The sequence below is a fragment of the Gopherus evgoodei genome, chromosome 5 (genome assembly GCF_007399415.2).
Source record: "Gopherus evgoodei ecotype Sinaloan lineage chromosome 5, rGopEvg1_v1.p, whole genome shotgun sequence".
Classification (NCBI taxonomy): Eukaryota; Metazoa; Chordata; order Testudines; family Testudinidae; genus Gopherus; species Gopherus evgoodei.
Genome location: NC_044326.1, coordinates 36,658,554 through 36,673,658, shown reverse-complemented (window position 1 = coordinate 36,673,658; position 15,105 = coordinate 36,658,554). Strand labels below are relative to the sequence as shown.

Below are 15,105 nucleotides of genomic sequence, written 5' to 3'. Positions count from 1 at the left end.
GAAGACAGGATACTGGGCTACATGGACCTTTGGTCTGACCCAGTAGGGCCATTCTTATGTTCTTATGATCAGTTATACCCTGAGCATGTGGGCAAGACCCACCAGGCAGATACCTGGGAAAGATTTTCTGTAGTAACTCAGAGACCTCCACATCTACTGTCCTGTCTCCAGGAGCTGGGGATTTATGCTACTGGCAGTCGCCAGTGGACCACATGCCAGTGCAGGCAATCTCATCATATCATCCCTTCCATAAACTTATCAAGCTCAGCTAATTAGGTTTTTAACCCCCACTGCTCCCCTTGGAAGACTGTTCCAGAACTTCACTTCTCTCATGTTTAGAAACCTTTGCCTAATTTCACTGGCCTACACTTATTGATAGCCAGTTTATAGTCACCTGTTCTTGTGTCTACACTGATGCTGAATTTAAATATCTCCTCTCTCTCGTATTTATCCCTCTGATTTTTTTTTTTTTAGGTGAATCATGGTAATTTTAAACCCCTTTTTTAAGAAAACAAGGCTATGTAGTTGGATATAACATCAAGGCTCCATCTTACATGGCTTTTCAGTTTGCCATGATACACATGGTATCCCTCTCATAATACGAACATATGCTACTCACCCAAGTCTAACTAAGGGCAAATCCTTGTCCAACTTTATGGTTATAAATAGAGGGTTTTCCAGAATTATAATAAGTTATTAAGTAAATATCACAATTTAATTCTAAAATTATACACAATTCTAGAGTCCCTGCCTGAAATGGACTCATACAAATTGAAGAAAAAAAATTATGGGACGAATACGAACTTTATCTTAAAGTTTCTTAGAGCAGGAACCAACTGCCTACTAGTTTGGAGAATGTCTAATAGAAAACTGGCAATTTAATGATACACAAGGAAATATTTTGTGTGTGTGAGAGAGATTTAATTTTGTCTTTCCCTAATGATTTTCAGGATGCTGGTATTAATTTATAGGTACTATTTTTTTAGTAGATGATGTCACTGTGTGGGGGTGTAGAAAGAGCTGCAAGCTGTCTGTGATGGGGGAAGTGAGGGGTGGGGGACAGGTTCAGAAGCTTGAGGTACTTTTCACTTCTGTTTTGTACTTTTTCATGTATACAGGAAATTCCCTCTGTGGGCGGGAAGACTAACTTCCTAATGCAAACATAAGAATGAGAATTTAAATAAAGGAGAGTTAAAAATTTTCCAGGTTTCCACACTTGGTCGCCTGCAAGGACGTTAACAGAATGCCAAATCTATAGTACCTATGATGATGAAGCACCAGCCTTAATTGCCTCTAGTAACCAAAAAGGAAAACAATGGAGCTACACCGGCTTTGGCTTTGTTTTTCAAACTGGAACAATGTAAAAATTAGAGTAGCAACAAAGACTGCTGTACATCACTGAAAACAATGGCAGCTAAATGCTTTAAATTTGTGCAACAGGGTGAGCTGGCACTTTAAGGCAGGCTATAGGACCAGCTCTCCCTGTTCCAACTTTCACCCTCAGAAACTAGGAGTTTCCAGACATACACCAGGAATTATTGGCTGGGCAGCCCTGCATTTTGGGAAAGTAGATAGGAAGCACTAAAAGGTCCTCTTATGGATCAGTACCTGGTTAAAAGAAAGGAAACAAAGGATTAGAAATAAATGGTCAGTTTTCACAACAGAGAGAGGTAAATAGTGGGGTTCCCCAAGGAACTGTATTAGAACCAGTGCTATTCAACATTAATGTAAAGGGAGTGAAGAGGCATAATTTGCATATAAAAGTATTTATTTCAGATAGTTAAGTCTAAAGCTGACTGAGAAGAGTTACAAAGGGATCTTAAACTGGGTGACAAAATGACAGATGAAATTCAGTGCTGGTAAGTGCAAAGTAAGGCACATTAGAAAGAATAATCCCACCTATACATTCAAAATGATGGCATCTAAATTAGCTGTTACCAGTCAAGAAAGATCTTCATGTCATCATGGATAGTTCTCTGAAAACATCCACTCAATGTGCAATGACAGAATGATGGAAACCATTAGAAAAGGGATAGATAAGACAGAAAATAACAGTGCCATTGTATAATTCTATGGTACAACTACATCTTGAATACTGCTTTAAATTCTGGTCACCCCACCTCAAAAAAGATAAATTAAAATTGAAAAAGGCACAGAGAAGGGCAATGAAAATAACAAGGAGACAGAACAGCTTCCATATGAGAAGAGATTTAAACAACTGGGACTGTTCAGCTTACAAAATAGAGACTACTAAGGGAGAGGTATGATAGAGCTCTATATAATCATGAATGATATGGAGAATGTAAGAAGGAAATGTTATTTACCCCTTCACATAACATGAGAACTAGAGGTCATTGCTGAAATTAATAGGTACCAAGTTTAAAACCAACAAAAAGAAATACTTCATACAATGCATAGTCAACCTGTGGAACTTGTTGCCAGATGACTGTGTGAAAGTCAAAAATATAACTGGGTTCAAAAAAGAATTAGATAAGTTAATGGAACATAGGTCCATAAATAACTATTAACCTAGATGGTCAGGGTTGCAATCCCATGCTCCATGTGTCACTAAACTTCCAACTGCCAGAAGCTGGGCCTGGATGACAGAGGATGGATCATTTGAAATTGCCCTCGTCTATTCATTCCCTCTGAAGCTTCTGGCACTGGTCACTGTCAGAGATAAGACACTGCTCTAGATGGACTACTGGTCTGACCCAGTATGGCCGTCCTTGGAAAACAGGAGACTAAGGGGGGATATGATAGAGGTATATAAAATCATGAGTGATGTGGAAAAAGTGAATAAGGAAAAGTTATTTACTTGTTTCCATAATACAAGAACTAGGGGCCACCAAATGAAACTAATGGGCAGCAGGTTTAAAACAAATAAAAGGAAGTTCTTCTTCACACAGTGCACAGTCAACCTGTGGAACTCCTTGCCTGAGGAGGCTGTGAAGGCTAGGACTATAACAGGGTTTAAAAGAGAACTGGATAAATTCATGGAGGTAAAGTCCATTAATGGCTATTAGCCAGGATGGGTAAGGAATGGTGTCCCTACCCTCTGTTTGTCAGAGGGTGGTGATGGACAGCAGGAGAAAGATCACTTGATCATTACCTGTTAGGTTCACTTCCTCTGGGGCACCTGGCATTGGCCACTGTCGGTAGAGAGGATACTAGGCTGGATGGACCTTTGGCCTGACCCAGTACGGCCATTCTTATATTTTATGTTCCTCATGTTCTTTGGAGACACCTGAGGGAAGAGGTTCTCCTGTGAAGGAAACAAAGAAGGACTAAGGAGATGACGGGTCTGGGAAGCTAGCCTAGGAGGCAGGTGGACAAAAGAGTAAGGAACCCAAGAGAGAAGAAAATTCTACGGATTCTGTTACAAACCTTGGGGATCGGAGGGGTGGGTGGGGGGAGGAGAGGAAGGTAGGGCAACTAGAGAGGACAGAAATAATTTTAAGCTAAATAGTCAAAAGCAGTCAAGTCCCAGGAGCAAAGCTGAGACTAACGGAGTAAAGAAAAAGGCTATGGACAAAGGGAACATAAAGAACTGGTGACATAAACTTAGTGCTAGCTTTCTTTTCCAGGGCCCAGGGTCTAGGCTTCCAATACCAGATGTGAGTAAGATTGCTCAGACCCTTGAAAAACCGTTAGGACCCAAAAAGGACAAAGACTGGCTTCTTTATGGAGCTATTGTTTGTTTTGGATTTTTGTATACCACAGAAGGTGAATTTTTGTAATTTAAATCAAAGGTCTAAATTAACAGCATGACCACAAAGGGTAAACAGAGGCAGCTGGGCATCAGATTCCAAAGAAGTAACACTATTGTTTCACATACTTATAGGAATATCTTCCCAGAGTGAACTTTTAGAAATAAGTGTCATACATTTGTCATACAATAATGGAAGTGGATTCTATCAGAAAGAGAAGATATCATATCAAAGCACTGCCAACAGATTAATTCTTTCATACTGTGGCTTAATAGCTCATGTTCAGAAAGTTAATGTAACAAGAATGCAATATATTTTTCATATCGTAGCTGGAATAGCACGTTCAAAAATTTAATGTAACAAAAGAACCATTATGGTTTTACGTAGCAGGTTTTTAATGCTGTCCTAACCACAGATACAGTCACAAGAAAACTCCTTCTGCATAATAAATTATTTTAAAATTTAAGTCAGGTATTTTATTTTAGGCACTAATTAGCTGTAAATTTCAGCATTTAGAAATGCTGTTTTTTTTTATTTTCGGCAGGTCCAAACACTATCTTAATCCTCCCTCCCCCAGAAAAGTTCCATTCCCTTGTAAACGTGCCACTATAATAAAAGTTTAAGATGTTCTGCTGTTTTGTTTTTTTTTTACAGTCTTTATTCTAAAGGGTCTCTATAAAACCACAAGCATTTACTGTGAATGCTTGTGCAACAGAAGACCTACAACAGCTATCCAACTGTGTCCTAACCTAGTAGTTAGTATCCTGCAGAGTAGAAAATTTAGTGAAAATATATTTTAAAAAATGGTTTATGGTACCAGTCAGTCACACTACACTTATTTTTATACTGTAAAGAATTCTATCTTACATACATTTTAAAAAGTGAAAATAAGTTCTTCCTAGCTGGTTAAAAAACTCAATGGACTAAAAACAAACAAAGTATCAGGATGGGAGTGTTTCAAAGGCACAAATGACAGTTAAGCACTCACCTCATTAAAAGTCATTGAGAATTGGATGCCTAATGGTTTCGTTTGTGCCTAGGAAATGTTCCCGTTATGTTTATAAGAATGATTCCTAGCAGGTATCAGAAATACCTCTCTTCTGCTCATTCACAAGTTCAATTTCAGTTGTCTCTCTTGGGGCAGCAGGAGGAAGAGAAGACAGCCATAGCTTCCCACACACTTCTAAAACTATGAAAGAACAGTAAAATTTGAGGGGAGAGAGAAAGCCAAAAGAAACTAATAAAGAAAAATTCCCCTATAGTGAAGCTCTTACTCTCTGTTCCTCTCCAGCCCATTTCCCTTCCCTCAACTAGCTGCATCATGAATTTTAGCTCTCTTTCATTCCCTTCTCTTTATTTCAGTCTCATCCTCTTTTTTTCTTCCCCAAAGGGTATTTGGAATCTCCCACCACTCGAATCTGACTTACTCTAAATGAGAATGGCTTAAAAGTCAATGATTGGGGGCGGGGGGGAGAGGCGAAGAGAGAGAATCAAACTTTCTATTTAAATTAGATTTTTTTCCCATTTAAATCGATCTTTGATTTTATTTAAATAACAAGGTTTTCTTTTTAAAATGAAACCTGTTTACAATGAAATCTGAATTGAATACAAAAAATGTTATTGGCCTAACCTTATAACCTCTTAAAACAGTGGTTCTCAACCAGGGGTACGCATACCTCTGGGGTACACAGAGGTCTTCCAGGTGATACATCAACTCATCTAGATATTTGCCTAGTTTTACAACAGTCTACATGAAAAGCACTAGCGAAGTCAGTACAAACTAGAAGTTCATACAATTACTTCTTTATATTGCTCTATATACTATATCAGTGTTTCTCGACTGGAGGGGTCATGATTTGTTTTATAATTATATCGTAAAAATGAGAAAGTAAACAATTTTTCAGTAACAGTGTGCTGTGACACTTTTGTATTTTTATATCTGATTCTGTAAGCTACTACTTTTTAAGTGCAGTGAAACTTCGGGGTACGCAAGACAAATCAGCCTCTGAAAGGGGTACATTAGTCTGGAAACGTTGAGAACCACTGTCTTAAAACACTTAAATAAAAAATAAATATGCTGAATCCATGAGTCTCAATCAAAAACTGAGTTTTTATATATAAAGAAACAATTGGGGGGGAAATCTAACTTTTGAGGTCAACCTTTATAAATATGGCACAGTAGGTCATGTACTGTATTGAAACCTTGATACTGTGGGGGATCCAGGCACTCTGCTACTGAGTGCAAGAAACTGGCAAAATCACCACAAATGTTGGGACAAGGCCCCTGATTCCAGGAGACACCATTATTTATCTATCTCATCAGGATCACTCATTATGCCCACCTGAGGGGTATTTTACTCCTATTTTACAGCTTCTCAATATCTAAGCTCCAATTGGCTCAGTTCTCAAATCATGACTATTTATGACTCCACCCACCATATGTACTCTGTGGCTAAAGGAAAACACTTATCTGCCCAGTAACTACCAGCCTGTTTCTGGATGGTCCTAGGCACTTCAAGTAAATGGTCTTGCTCTATTTTCCTTGCATGTGTGTATAGAGATACAAAACACACAGAAATCAATTAATTTCTCCAGCTCCGCCTTCTGTCTCCAAAAAAATAAAATACCACCTATATCCCGACATAACGCTGTCCTTGGGAGCCAAAAAATCTTACCACATTATAGGTGAAACCGCACTATATCGAACTTGCTTTGATCCTCCGGAGCGCACAGCCCCAACCCCACCCCCCCCAGCGCTGCTTTACCACGTTATATCCGAATTCGTGTTATATTGGGTCACGTTATATCAGGGTTGAGGTGTATTACAGTGCAAAAGGCATGTGGGTTACACAAGCAGAAGTCTTCGACCGTTAGGTTTTGTTTTTCTGGGGGTAATGGTTGGAGTGGGGTGCAGCAAAGAAGTTATGTTACAAGGGAGAAGGAGCAGAGTGTGCAACCACAAAGAAGCAACTCTGGTGTCAAAACAAGACACTTGGAAGAAGGGACAGCATTCTTCAGAGAGCAGTCTCTACAGTTGATTTGAACTGAAGAACAAAAATCCTACCATGGCTGCAGGTTACAAAACAGACCCTCTTTGGGAGTATTTTCAATAAATTTCTGTATCTCAGGTAAAAAGGAACACATACCAATGTAAACAGGGCAACAAAGTTGCAAAACCTGGTTGTCAAAATGAAACATTATGAAAAATGTTCCTCAGAAGTCAATGACTAGGAAGATGTGGCTGCGGACATATGCCTGAACAATCTGGATCAACTGGTTAGTAAACTTTTTTTGCACCATTCTTATGGACTGCCTAACGTGGATTACTTATGAATTTAAAAATGTTTGTGTTTATAATATAATTGGTATGTCAGTGTGTTGTTGGAGTATTTATCAATTACGTTTTTACTGTTACTGTTGGACTTCTGAAATGATTTTTTTACTGCCCAATACAATCAAAGAGACAAGGTGACAATTTCCTGTTTAAAAAGTAAAATTTTATTAGGCATTATTAATTTTAACTTTTTTCCCCCAAAAAATGTTTGGTATGTTGCTAGAGATCATGATTTAAACTGATTTAGATAACTGTATGATTTATTATTTTCCTTAAGAAACTGGCTTTAGAAAATAAGAATGGCCACGCTGGGTCAGAGCAAAGGTCTATCTAGACCAGTATCCTGTCTTCCAACAGTGGCCAATGCCAGGTACCCTAGAGGGAATGAACAGAATAGGTAGTCCTCAAGTGATCCATCCCCTGTCGCTCATTCCCAGCATCTGGCAAACAGGAGAGGGACACCATGCTTGCCCATTCTGGCTAATATCCATTTATAGACCTTCCCTCCACTAACGTATCTAATTCTTTTCTGAACCCTGTCACAGTCTTGGTCTTCACAATATCCTCTGGCAAAGAGTTCCACAGGTTGACTGTGCATTGTGTGAAGAAATATTTCCTTTTGTTTCTTTTAAGCCTACTGCCTATTAATTTCCCTTGGTGACCCCTAGTTTTTGTGTTATGAGGAGGAGTAAATAACACTTCCTTATTTACTTTCTCCATACCATTCATGATTTTATAGACCTCTATCATATTCCCCCTTAGTCATCTCTTTTCCAAGCTGAAAAATCCCAGTCTTATTAATTATGGAAGCTGTTCCATACCTCTAATCATTTTTGTTGCCCTTTTCTGAACCAATTCCAACATAGACCTCTACCCCAATATAACGCAGGTTCGCATACAATGTGGTAAAGCTCCAACACGCTGCTCGCTCAAGGGAAGGGGCCTAGAGGAAGTGACCTCCGCCCCACACTAACCAGCAGCCCAGTCCCAGCCCACTCCACTCCACCAGCTCCCAACCGCAGCACTCCGCTTCCCATCACAGGTGATTATGAGGGGCATCCTTTCCCCAACCTCCGCGCACTCACCTGCAGTGGGAAGCACAGTGCCGCGGCTGGGAGCTGGCGGAGTGGAGCTGGCTGGGGCCGGGCTGCTCCATTTCCCGCCGCAGATGAGTGTGGAGGGTGTCCTTTCCCCAACCTCCCTGCACTCACTGGCAGCAGGAAGCGGAGCAGCCCGGCCCCAGCCAGCTCCACTCCGCCAGCTCCCAGCCACGGCCAGTGAGTGTCTGTCAGGGGGCAGGCGGTGTGGATAGGGGTCAGAGCAGTCAGGGGACAGGAGGGTTGGGTAGGGGCTGGGGTCCTGGGGGTGATTAGGGATGGGGGTCTCTGGAGGGGGCAGTCAGAGAATAAGGAACATGGGAGGCCAAAGCAAGTTTGATATAATGTGGTGAGATTTTTTGTCTCCCGAGGACCGCATTATATCAGGGTAGAGATGTATATTTTTTTGAGATGGGACAATCACATCTACATGCAGTATTCAAGATATGGGCATACCATAGATGTATATAGAGGCAATATGATATGTTCTGTCTTAATATCTATCCCTTTCTTAATGATTCCAAACATTCTCTATCTATGTCCAGTATATCAGAATGAGGGTGTTTAAATGCTATTTAGTAAATAAATAATTTTTACTTCTTATTGTAAAAGGGATAATTTTCTTAAAAAATGTGGACCATTACTTTTGCACTTCTCTATAAACTTGTGACTTCTGCATTTTTCTGAGACTAATCCTTTTCTTCATTTTTAAACTTTTGTGTCATGACAGAAACAATTAGCCTTAGCCAGGACCTACGACAGAAAAGCAGAAAAAGTGTGCAATGAAGTCAGAAAGGAAAGGAAGCATAATTAGAATCACAGGAAGATTATAACATTTTAAATTAAATAGACAGCTGATCAACAATGCTATAACTAAATACAGAGCACAACAAACAACATAGAACTGTTTTCTTCCTTCAGACTGCAATGAGTGTTTCTTAGGCTATGTCTACACTAGCACACCCCTGACTGATATAAGTTTCACTGACAAAAACACCAGTGTAGACAGCGCTATATTTGCTGGAGATGCTCTTCCACCACAATAACTAGTGCCACTCCTTGGGGGTGGTTTAATTATGCCGACAGAAGAACTGTCAGCATAGAACAGCTACACAGTGGCAGCAGTACGTCTGTGCTGCTGTAAGGTCTGTAATCTAGACATAGCTTAAGTGAAGGGGAAGGAAGGCAGTATAGTAGCACGGGTATTTTTCATCCAGGTTAATAGACATGGGTAAACGTGTTCAAACAAATAAGGATTTTATAATGGGAACTCTCAATCTTAATATAGCTAGCAAGAATGTTCAAATTACATTCACAAAGAAAATACTTGCTCATTATCATAGCTGAATAGGCAAAACATAGGCGACTTATGTTACAGAGCAACTCTGACATTTGTTTAAGCTAGTGGTTGTCAGTGTTATCAAAAGCCATTCTCTGTCTCAAGAAGAGTGCAGCAAACATTATTCTGCAGCAAGTCTCCAATGGAGATTTTATTGTATTAGTCCCTTACATATTCAGTTTAGTCAGTCCAATATTTTTACACTACAACAACATTCTATATCATTTTTAAATTTTCCCTTTTTGAAGACCCTTATTGGCAGGGTCAAACGTTACTTCAAATTAAATTCCTAGCTTCCCATCTGTGACAGGGTGGTATGAAACCCTCACTAGACAGCCAGGAGTTAAAGAGCATGCTCTGCTTGGAGGCACGATTTACAAAGGAGATGCTCACCTAAGGGTGGACAGAGCAGGGAGGAGGATTGACTCTCGGAGCTCCAGAGCAGAAGGCAGCCAGATACAAATTGAGTGAAGGCACGTTGGCGAACAGCAGGGGGATAGGCAACCACCAGGATAGCATTAACTAGGACAGACTGCAGAAGATAAGATGGAGGTAGGTAGTGGCCCAGGGAGGCTAACTAGAGGCAATCCAGGGGAAGGCTGGTAGACAGGCCTCACAGGGCATAGGTCAGAACTTGGTGGAGCGGGAGAGCCCACATTCCCCTAGTCTTTCAGCTGTAACCATTAGGCAGGGGGGACTACTATAGACCGTAACCACTGGGGGTAGGGGAACTGCCAGAGACTGTAACCACTAGATGACAGACCCCAGGCCCGATCACATCATCCCCAAGAGTAATTTAGAGTAACCAACTGTCCCACTGTCACCTATCCCAAGTATTTTTTTCATTGCATCCAGTAAGATAAACATAGTAAACTATAAATTTCTATTAACAATCAGAAATGATAGTGATAATATTGGCATTTATGGCCTCCTTTGTAAAGTGTATTGAATCTCTGGAGGTGTTATATAGAGCTAAATATTAGTTAAGTCATTGGGATGCATAGATATGATCACTTGAGCTGAACTGAGACAGGGTATGTCTCAAACTTGTCACTGGCTCACTGCAGTATCAGGAAGACAATGGACAGATTCATATTCAGAAGATCTTTCATTCCACAAGGACTAGAAGGTTAAGTTCTGCAATGCAACTCATCAGCTACAGAATCATAGAACACATATGGCTCTAAACATCTCCTGAACTTGTCAACATTATAAATACTCAAACAAGGCAGGGACGTAATTATCTCCTTTATACTCTATAATAACAGTTACAATTGTTTAAGGGTTGGTGTAAATGGGAAAAATCTCTCTGTTAAAAAAAACCGTATCAGTTGTGTTTAGAACTTAAAACCGAGAAAGATCTGCATGCTAAAGAATGTGTATCTGCTTTGCTAGGTAGCTATCAGCAGTGACTGTGAAACTCCAGAAGCGGGGGGGGGGGGGGGGGGGGGGGGGGGGAAGGAGAGAGAGGTGAAATAGCTGTTTAGTATCTTAATCATTCATACGAAAAGGCTGGAAAATATTTTTAAATTCATTTCACACACAGAGAGTCATGGTCCCAACTAATTATTTTGGTTAACTACTCTACTACCTCTCTACAGTCCTGCGATAAAACACAGTTAGGTTTTAAAAGCAAAGTTGTGATTAGGAAAGTTATTTTCAGTACACTCTCAAAAAAGTTAGCTGGAGAATTCCCAGTTCACCTCAACCAATCATGAAATGTTAGAAAAAATCTTGAATGCAAAAAGACTAAATGCTGGCAGAAGTGCTCAGCACAATGGAAGAAAAATAAATGTTGGCTCAGAAAGCAGCTGGCCACAGGAGATTTGGTCAAAGGAGGAAGAAGTATCAGAACTTATCACTGGAAGACATTACAACATATAGAAAGAACTGACTAGTTGATCTATCAATCAAAAAGTAGAAGGGGAAAAATCTGTTTCCCCGATATAACTGGTTTTGCCCTATTTTCATTCCTCCAGCTCACTACAGTTTTGTCTTACTTTTGTTTGGTAAGCTGGAAAGAAATATAAAAATTTTATTAAAGTAAATGTTTGAAATGAACTATACACAGGTTGAGAGGGAAGGTACTGTACCATCTGGGGTCAGGCTTGGGTTATGGGGGGTGTAACAGGGCAGACCCCTGCTCCAGCCCTGAAAGGGTTAAAACAGCTCTGGAGAAGGGCTGGGGCTGGAGAAAGCAGCCTTTTAGGCTGAGCTGATTGGGGAAGTGGCTGCAGCTGGGAGCCATGCCCCAAACTGAGTGACAGGGCCTAATAAGAAGGCCAGGGAAGCCAGGAGCCCAGACACTCTCTCTCTGTGTTCAAAGAGAGAAGGGCCTGACTGCTGGAAGCTGAGATAAGGTACCTAGAGTAAAGCAGGGCTGGGGAAAGGCAGTAGAGCTGGGGAGCTCCTGCCTGGAAAGCCCCAGGCTGTGGCCTAGAATTAGGCCAGGAGGTACTGGGGTTGTAGGGTGTAACCCAGGGGTAGGCCAAGGCAGCAGGTCTAAACCCCTTTGCTGATGATGAGTGGCTGATACTGCAGTCTGCCCCAGTGTGTGGGGCTAGACAATGACTGGCAGTAGCCTACACTGAAGCAAAGTGGGGATAGAGGGTGGGGGGTTCCCAGGGAAGGGAAACTCCTAAGGAAAAGGGGTTGCTGCCATGGGGCAGAACCCCATGTAAAAGGGGCACTGGGGACCAGGGAGGGACACGGGGCCTGTAGCAGGAAACAAGGCGGATCACCGGCCTGCAGAGGGCGCTCCACTGGAACTTGAGCTAATCCCTGAAGCAACCAGCAGGAGGCACCATGGGGGTGAGTCGCGCCTGGTTACAGGGGGTTACAGGTATTGTTTGCAAGGATGAAAAGATGCATACATATTGCATAACCGGAACAGACTCAGATTGGGGAGCAAGGGTTTTTAAAGTGTCAATGGATAAGTGGGCTCGGGTATGACGCCCATGGAATGAATAAGGAGTCCAAGTCCGTATCAGTGGAGCGGATAGGTACATGGGTGAGGTGCATCCCTTGGTCTGTCAGGGAAGGAAGTGGGTTATTTCCCTGGTCGGCTGTCTGAATTACTCAGTGTGGTATAGGCATAAAAGAAAAACCCAATCATCTATGCAGATTAACTTGTATAGAGAAATAAAGAGATGGCCGTGGAAGGTTTCATGCCTGCTCTGCTAAGAGCTCTACAATTGCACTTTTCCTGATGTCTGATTGTTACGCCCCTTAAGAACTTACATGAAGGGAGTAACATCCCTTCTGTTGCCACTGTAGCTTCACGCTAGTTGCAATTAAAGCTATTAAAACTGATTAACCATGCAAATGATTACTCCTTTTTGGTTTTTCTTTCCATATTGTTCTTCACTGAATAAGACACACAAAACTATGTAATTCTGATGTCTTCCCTCAGTATTCTGATTCTACATATTTCTGATAGGTGAGATAAAACACTGCTTCCACTTGTCAATAACAGAACACCTGAAAGGGAGCACTGCCCAGGAGCTAGAACACAATTCAGAGAATCAGGAGACCAGGACTCATTCCCATCTCTCCCACTGACTCTGCATGACCTTGGGGAATTTTCAGCCTCCCTCTGCTTCAACTTCCCCGTGTATCAAAAGTGCTTTCAGATCTATGGCGGAGAATCACTGAATAAGCTGCAAGTATTGTATATTCTGTTTGTGCAGATCTTGGAACTTACATATAATGGCATAAATTCAGAGTGGGCTTGAAAATATTCCCTCTATTCTCCAACCCCCTTTTTAAAGTTCCCTGCAGATAACAAAATTAGTACATATTAGAACTACCCAAAGTAGCAGCTGCCCACCAGAGAGAAACTGACATGTTTAGTAAGTTTCACACAGCGCCCTGCTGAGCAAAACACCACTTTCTATGCCAGAGATGAGCAACTTTAAGGTAGACTAGGGCACAAAATCCACTAAACCCCTATGGCAGCCATATAGGGTTTTTTGTTTGTTTGTTTTTCAAAAAAATTGCACTGGGTTACTAAGGGGTGCAGTCTTTTAAAAAAGCTGCTGTTGTCTCACATCGCTAGGCTCCACTTCCCCAACAGCACAGGCTCTGACTTTAGTCCATGCCATCCAGCTCCAGCTACTGCCCCATTGGCTGACTGTTAGGAAATAAGAACCACATTTCCCCTATCCACCCATCAATGGGAAGGAAGTAACCAGAGCTGTGTAGCATGGTGCAGCAGAGAGAAGCAGAATTTCATGTGTGAGGTCACACCATTCAAATCTGGCCCGAACACCCCTTCAACATACCAACAGGGAAGAGATTTGCCATTGCACTACCCAATTCTGGTTACTGCTTCCCCATTGGCAGACATATGCCCTGACTCATCCACAGCCTGAAGAGTGGGGGGGGAGGGGTTTAGGCTGGCCCCAATCAGACTGGCTGTGGGAGCTGGGAGCCAATGAGAAGACAGTTAGAGCCAGGTGGCTTGGAGAGACGCCCCTTCCCTGCATCAGTGAAACTGAGGTGGTTGGGCCAGTGAGTGGTATTGTGACCAAGTGCCTGGGCTCCTGCACCCAGTTCTAGGCTCTGCTCCACCACACCCCACACTTTAAGCATTGTGTTTGGTGCTCAGATTGGGTGAGCCTAGGAGCTGATTGGGTAGGCTGGGGTTCAACCCTGCTCAGCCTCCCACGCATGAGAATATTTTCATTAGCTGCCTCCAGGTAGACCAAATAAAATGATTTGGCAAGCCAAATGTGTCCCCCAGCTTGCCAGTTAACCATCCCCATTCTATGCAGTGCCTTTTCCCAAACTTAAGGTAGGTATATAAAACTGAGTAGGCTTTTGTCAAATTTCATTCTGAGTTTGATGTTCGTGGTCCGCAAAATTGCTGCACATGGGAGTTGTGGCACAGGTGTAATCTTAGGGCTTGTCTATACAGAGACTTAGCAAAAGGCAAGTCAGGCTGTGACAGTTCATCCCACTAGCCTTCCATGCACTAATCTGACCACCTACCTTTCACTAAAAATTTAGTGGAACTTTCATTCCAAACAGCAGGAGGACAAAGTACACTATGTAACTTTTAGTGCCCAGTAGCAGGGTCCACACAGAGACTTAGTGTGCTGCAAGCTAGTTTACTGTTAATGTACACCTTCTGATTGTATGAAATGGTATGATACCACCTTAAATTATTACAGATTTGCCATCTTGTGTGTGTTTCAATCCCTTTCTGCTTATTTTTTGACAAAACTGGGTTTGAAACTTACAGATCTGGGTTTGAAATTTACTGTTCTTAGATTCAATAATGGTATACTGATTTCTGAACTGCTAGTCTCAATTTCCTCCTTAAATAAATGGATCAGCTGTTGGACAGGTGCTCTTTTGTTGCTTGCTTATTTCATAGCCTATTCCCCTGAATCATATAAATTTACTTATTGAAATTATGTGTAAGAATCAATATTACCCATGTCTTGGTACACTTATGAAAACTTACTGTGAATTTCTTAATATTGTATGATGACCTTCCACAGTGGAACATCAATCACTCAGCAAATTCAAGTAAGAGGTCAATTTTATATTGGAAAAATGTACAGCTTTATTAGAATATAAACACTTGCACTGGTTATATTTAAATTAATGAACGTTACA

The 15,105-nt window shown here is 41.4% G+C and overlaps 1 protein-coding gene across 1 annotated transcript in view; it reads right to left on the bottom strand.

The window, feature by feature from the left end:
• The window catches only part of RBPJ (recombination signal binding protein for immunoglobulin kappa J region), an 83,446-nt gene that overhangs the window by 60,193 nt on the left and 8,148 nt on the right, over positions 1–15,105 (bottom strand). The gene's annotated exons all lie outside the window — the stretch shown is intronic.